Here is a 6,545-nt window from a genome sequence, read left to right as displayed (position 1 = left end):
CCTCCGTTTATAAGATGTTACAATATTTATGTAATCTAGCCTTGATTGAATCTGACCTTGATGCCAGATTCAGGCATCACTAATGATGATTATTCATTTCCCTATCAATTAATTCTGACTTTTATAGCAAAAAATCGCTCAGTTTTTTTTTATTTATTTTATTTTTTGCCCCTTTGCTTATTTGCCTGGAAAGGCGATATTTGTTTATTCAGATTCTTAATAATAAAATATAATAACCAACAACTAGTTCTAGTAAAAATGCAATGATGCATTGGTACTCCTGTGTGCTTCAGCAGCTCCAATTCATGCTAAAGTGTCTGACACTGTAACTCGTTTACATGCTGACTCTGCAGTCGAAAGGGCACCCTCTTGTGGTGAAATAAATAAAAACCCACCAAGTTTTCCCACCAAGGACAGATTACTTTTTTAAAAGCATAGTTTGTTTAAATCCGAAAATGTCTGTCTTAATTGGCTGGAATAATTTACCTAATTTGTGATCAGAAACAGAACAAATTTGGTGAAACAAAAGAAGAAGCAACCTTTTCTTCTGGCCAGATGATAAATGTGTTATGAATGTCTCCTTTGCAGACTGAGGACATTTTCTTCTGGCTTCTCGTTAACATTTGCCAGACTAGAACCGATATGTCAAAGCAGAAAAAATAAGTGCAAGTAGACCATGTTGATAATGCTCCAAAATGACTCATCTGAGCAAAAGTAAAAACAAGCCTCTACAGAAAATGTTTACGGGAAATGAAATGTGGAAGAACATTTTACGTTTAGTTCCCAGAAGCAGTCAACAGAGAGAAGTGACTCAGAGTAAAAAGAAATAAAATATAGAAACAAAATATTCCTACTTGATCATTTCTGAATCCCAAACAAGATGCAACATCGTGGACCCTTAATCCATGATGCTTGTTATGGCCACCAGCCTGGCCTCTATATCCAGGAGCCAGGATCACCCAGCCCCGGTGATCAGCCAGACACTGCCCCTCCTCCTCTCCTCCAGGCTGCTGAGGAACACAGCTGAGCTGAATCTCTCTGATGACCCACACCTGGGATAAAAAGGCTGTGCCTTCAGCCATCTAGGAGGAGGAGCAACAAACTGGGTCTAAGGTGTCGGACGGCTCGGCGTCTGGTCGGGTTGACAGCTACTGCAGGCTGACTATTCGGCACAGCACGTGTTTCGGATTCCTTTGTGGATAGCTGGGCCTTAGGCTGTGCTGTTTGGCAGTGTTTGTGTGTGGTGTGAGCTGGTGATTAGTTCGGCTTCGGTTGGCCTGGAGGAGTGTTCGGAATATCGGCCGACAGCCTGTACAGGCCCGGTACGACGGTGTCATGGCTCTGGCCCGGGTCCTCCCTGTTCCGGGGTAGGTATGGGACGGAAGAATATAGGGAGTACGGGGTTGGCGGCGCCTTCTCCGGTGGTGGAGGGTGGTGGCGCATCTAAGAGGGATCGGCGAGATCGGAGCGACTCGTCGCTGGAAGGTCTGGGAATGGAAGGTGCGGCGAAGCTGAGGAGGTTGGATGGAACTGGTGCGTTGGGCCTGGCAGTCCGTATCCGTGTGGTGTCGGAAGGGGGGTTTGTCGCGTCGAGCCCACTCAAGATGTCGAGGGAGCTGATGGAGAAGGTAGGCGAGGTGGTGGATGCCACCGTTCTGACAGGGGGGTTTTGTTAGTGGTTTGCCGTTCGGAAGCTCAGCTGTCCAAAGTGCTGAAGCTTAAACAGTTTCTGGGGTGGAAGTTGCTGTGACTGTGCGGCAAGATAAGTCTGCGGTGATGGGGTCTTGTACAATGTCCCAAATGATGTTGCAGTGGAGGATTTGTTGCGGGATTTGAGAGGGGGCAATGTGACGGCCATGAGGCGCTTGGGTTTTAACGAGTGGGGTACGACTCCTTGCTGTTGACTTTTGGAGAGGGTGAGTTGCCAGCTCGGGTTATGTTGCGATATGTGATTTATCCGGTCAGGGCATTTGAGAGGGCTCCCCTACGATGCTTTCATTGCCAGCGGTTTGGGCATGTGGTGAGGGCGTGGGTGGAGAGTGAGACATGTAAACGATGCGGAGGGGGGCACGATGGTCAGGCATGTGAGGAGGCTTTTAGTTGCCCTAATTGTGGGGGTGGACATCAGGTGACTTTTCGTGGCTGTGTGTCGTATAGGGAGGCGGTGGCGGTGGAGGAGTTTCAGGTGGGGAAGCAAATGTCCTATGCTGAAGCCGTGTGTAAGGTGAGGGGAGACGGCTGTTCGGGCACTAGTGGATCTGGTGAGCGGGTTGGAGCGCCAACTGAGGTGAGGGGCAGGGTGACGAGGGGCAGCCGGGGGGTAGTGGTGGAGGACCAACTGCTGTTTTTGGCTTTTGTTGTGGAAGCATTGTGGAGGGTGAAGGTGAAGGCGGCACGCAAATCAGATGTGGTTCGGGAGGTGACTGCAACGGCAGAGACGATCCTGGGGTTTATAGAGGTTAACCCCAAGGAAGTGTGGGAGGGGGTGCTGTGGGGGCTCCAGATTCACCAGCGTCTCTTGTTTCTGAGGAGGCGGCGGACATGGATGGGGTTTTGGGAGTGGGTTAGTTCCTGGATATGGCTCTTAGAGTCCTGCAATGGAATGTCCGGAGCCTGATTGCCAACGGCCAGGAGTTTAAAAGGGTGGTGGAGGGTTTACGTGTGTTGCCGGATATTTTTTGTGTCCAGGAAACGTGGTTAAAGCCGGGGCTGGATTTTAGGGTGGCGGGGTATGTTTGTGAGAGATGGGATAGGGAGGGTAAGGTGGGGGTTGGTTTTGCCACATTTCTCAGAGAGGGATTGGAATATCGGAGACAGGAACAGGTCCATGGCTTTGAGTGTGTGCGAGTGGACGTGTGGACTGTGCATGGGAAAGTATTGGTGGTTAATTTTTATAATCCAGGGGAGGGATTAGATGGGGTAAGACTAAGAGGGATAGTAGACGGGCGTCCTCGATCTTGTGGGTTGGGGATTTTAATGCCCACAGTGAGATGTGGGGCAATCGTAGGATGGATGGGAATGGTGGGGTTTTAGAGGGGTTATAGAGGACTGTGGGTTAGTGGTGTTGAACGACTGGCGGCCCACTTGGAACAGGGGGGATGGGCGGTGCTCTTCCGTGTTGGACCTGACTATTGTTACGGCTGACCTGGGGGCAGTGGCTGGTGGGTGGGAGGTGTTGGATGACCTGCAGATGGGTAGCGATCACTCCCCGGTATTGAGTTGGTATGGGAGGGGGCTGCTTGATAACCCCACAGCTTTGGTGTTGGGTTTTAATTATGGGAGGGCTGATTGGCCCCAGTTTTTGTTGCTTTTTGAGGATGGTGTGTGCCAGCTGGGGGATGGTGGGGATGTGGATGCCAGGTGTGCAGCCCTCTCGGACATGTTGAGGTCGGTGGCGGAGGTTCACATTCCCAGGAAACGAGTTCCTCCGAGGAGAACAATGGTTCCATGGTGGACGGAGGCATGTGATGAGGCTATTCGGACCTGGAATAGGGCATTTCGGCATCTGAAGAAGCACCCTGTTGACTCCTATGCTTTGGAGTATCGGAGATTGAGGGCGGTGGCACGAAGGGTGATTAAGATGGCAAAGAAGTCAGGATGGAGGGTTTTCTGTGCCCGAATGGGGACACGGATGACCGTGGGGACGCTGTGGCGAATGGTGCGTTGGATGCCGGGGGCTCGGGTGCAGCAGAGGATTCCAGTACTTAGTGGTGGGAATGTGACGGCAGTAAGAGACGAGGAAAAGGCAGATTTGCTGGTATCTCATTTTCAGAGGGTCCATAGCTCGTCTAATGTTACCTTGGCGGACCGTGCGTATCGGGAGACTCTGTTGGCAGGTTATGTGATCGACTTACGGGATGACGGGGTGGAGGATGGCACTTACAACCAGTTTTTTAGCTTGGAGGAGTTGGAACAGGCAATTGGGAAAGTCAGGGACACTTGCCTGGGGTGGGACGGTCTAGGTTACCCACTGCTGCAACATGCATGAGGGCTTTTTGTGGAGGAGCTGCTGGCATTGATGAATTTGGTGTGGGGGTTGGGGCAGCTGCCTGCTTGAGTGGACTCGGTGGTTCTTCCCTTTTTGAAGCCAGGGAAGCCTCCAGGAGATTCGGGGTCCTACCGACCTATTGCTTTGACGTCAGTCCTGTTCAAGGTAATGGAGCATATGGTGACCAACAGATTGGTTCATTTCCTGGAAGGTGCTGGGTACTTTGCGCCTTATCAGAGTGGCTTTCAGTTGGGGCGCTCGGCGATAGACGCTGTTACGCCTCTGGACTTGGATATGCGGAAGGCCCTGTCCAATAAGGAGGTGGTGGTGGCGGTGTTCTTGGAAATTGAAAAGGCGTTAAAGGTCCTTCACGGGGCTGGGGTGAGGGGTAGAATGCTGAGGTGGATGGGGAATTTCCTGAGTGACAGGACGATTCAGGTGAGGGTGGGATCGTCCCTGTGTAGGTCTATGGTCGTGGAGAATGGGGTCCCTCAGGGTAGTGTCATCAGTCCGGTTCTTTTTAATGTTTTAATTAATGGCATGTTTGGCTCGTTTGATTGTCGAAATGGGTAGATCCGACGGAGCCTTTTGGGGAAGTGGGCGGAACCTGCCCCATGTGTTTCATAAGATGCAAGACAATCTGGATGGGGTTGAGAGGTGGGCAAGGTATTGGGGTGTTAAGCTGTCTGATACTAAAACATGGTACATGATGTTTGGTCTCCGGAGGTCGTCACCGGAGGAGGGGCTGAGGCTGAGGCTTACATTTGAAGGCCAAATGACTGTCAGTTACAGGAATACCAGGATGGTTTGGAGGGGTAAAAACTACACGCTCTGTTTTGTCTTCATTCAACAGTAGTAAGCTGTTTGAGAGCCATGGCTGAAGATCATCAAGGCACAGAGAGGTTATGCTAATGTTTGAAGTGGAACTAATTGAAAGATAAACCTGCACATCATCAGCATAACAATGGAAGTGAAGGTTATGTTTTGTAATAATTTTTCCCAGTGGTAACGTGTATAGGGAGCATAGCAGAGGGCCCAGGACTGATCCTTGGGGAACACCACTAGATAGAGGAGTTGCTGGAGAAAGGGTATCACCTAACTTCCCTGAAAAGGTTCATTCTGACAGATAGGAGGCAAACCATTTCAGGATTGTACCGCCAAGCCCAACATAGTCTCTTAGGCGTGAAACAAGGATTGTAATCAGCCGTATCGAAGGTGGCTGAGAGGTCTAACATAACTAGCACAACCAGCACAACAGGTTGCCTATCGTCCACTGCTCTAGTTATGTCAATAAAAATTTGCTAACTGCTTGTTAAAGGCATAAAAATCCCAAAACCAAGCACCAACAAAGCAGATGAAGAGTTTTTTTTCATATATAGAGTCAGTAGAGACCCACATGGCAGCACTAAAGGAAGCAAAAGGTAAGTTTTGAGTTTCAAGATGGATTTTTGCTCCTTAGCCCACTGTGCAGCCGCTGTTGTTGAAATTTGTTGAAATAAAATTAATTGACAACACTCAAACAGACAAAACCACTCAAAGAAGGTAAAGAAAATGAAAATGATGACACCTGGGATAGGAATGGCAAGGCAGCTTTATTTATGTATCACACTTCATTCACAGAGGCAATTCAACATGCTTTCCATTAGCAGGGATAGCAACAACATTAAAACCAACGTGACAGAAAATACATTTTGAAAATGAAAATGAAACAAAGTTTAAGGGTGAGCAGTTAAAGTGTAGTATGTGCAGCATAAGAACAGTTATTCAAAGCCTGATGAAAGCATGAAGGTTTTCTATTTTGATTTAAAAGTTACTAGAATTGGGGTGCGTTTGAGGTCATACAGAAGCTGATTCCATCTTTGTGCAGCATAGTAGATAAAAGCAGCTTCACTATTTGGTTCTGACTCAGATCTACAAGCTGACTGTCTCCTAAGGATTTTAAAACCCTGATGGGTGTATATACAGGAAAGTAGATGCGGTTCATGTAATATTGCCCCGTGCCATTGAGTGATTTATAAACTAGTAGAAGCACTTTGAAATTGATTCTGTAGTTTACTGGTAACCAGTGTAAAGATGTAAGAACAGGAGTGATGTGCTCGTTCTCTTGGGTCTTGTTATGACCCTAGCAGCAGCATTCTGAATGAGCTGCAGTTGCTTCACAGCTTTTTTGGGAAGACCAGCCAAAAGACCAGGGCAATAGTCCAGCCTGCTGGAGATGAACACTGGAATTAGTTTCTGTAGGTCTTGTTTGGACATGAGACCTCTGAGTTTTGCTATTTTAATGGAGGAATGGTCTTCACACACGTCCTAATTTAGGCCCAGCTAAAGACCCTGAGAAGTAAATGTGCTTGACAGCATAAGAATCCATTTATTCCACAAAGTCTCAACTTTTAGGGGCTATGTTTAACTTATTTTCCGTAAGAATGTGCATGGAATAGTTACAGCTCCGTATCTGTGAGGTCATATCTGACACCTTCAAGGTCTATGGATGAGGAACAGCGTGAATATCTGAGTAAGCAACCGTTTACCCATGATGGGACTCCAGGGACTCAAGAGC

Source organism: Nothobranchius furzeri, chromosome 1 (genome assembly GCF_043380555.1).
Source record: "Nothobranchius furzeri strain GRZ-AD chromosome 1, NfurGRZ-RIMD1, whole genome shotgun sequence".
Taxonomy (NCBI): domain Eukaryota; kingdom Metazoa; phylum Chordata; class Actinopteri; order Cyprinodontiformes; family Nothobranchiidae; genus Nothobranchius; species Nothobranchius furzeri.
This window is presented reverse-complemented; position numbering follows the sequence as displayed.